This window comes from Mandrillus leucophaeus, unplaced genomic scaffold (genome assembly GCF_000951045.1).
Source record: "Mandrillus leucophaeus isolate KB7577 unplaced genomic scaffold, Mleu.le_1.0 Scaffold1670, whole genome shotgun sequence".
NCBI lineage: Eukaryota > Metazoa > Chordata > Mammalia > Primates > Cercopithecidae > Mandrillus > Mandrillus leucophaeus.
The window spans coordinates 17,334-17,919 of record NW_012101666.1 but is presented as its reverse complement, the minus strand read 5'-3'; positions in this window follow the sequence as shown (position 1 = coordinate 17,919).

Genomic DNA, 586 nt, shown 5'->3' with positions numbered 1-586 from the left:
ATTATACTCAAATGTTGAAAAATTGAAGGTCTTTTTAGATTTCTCTAAAATCTGAAACAAGGAAAGGATGCTTTCTCCTGCCAATTCTATTCAACATAGTATTAAAAGTTCTTGCCAGAGCAATTTTGTAAGAGAAAGAAATAAGGCACTCAAATAGGAAAATAAGTGAAATTGTCAGTTTGCTGAGGACATTATCTTATGTATAGAAAACCTAGAAGACCCTACAGGTTTCACCTCAAACCTGTTAGAACTAAATTAATACTGTAAAATTGCAGAATACAAAGTCAACATACAAAAGTCAGCAGTATTTCTATAAACTAACAGCAGATTTTCTGAAAAAAATCAAAAGGTCAATTTCATTTATAAAACAGCTACAAAGAAATAAAGTAGTTGAGAATAAATGTAACCAAAACAGTGAAAGACTTGTACACTGAACCATAAAATATCAGTAAGAGAAATTCAATCAGAAGCAAATAAACAGGTATTTCATGTTCATGGACTGGAAGAATTACATATTGTTATAATAAAATGTCCATACAATCCAAAGACATCTACAGATTCGCTGCAGCCCTTATCCAAATTCCAG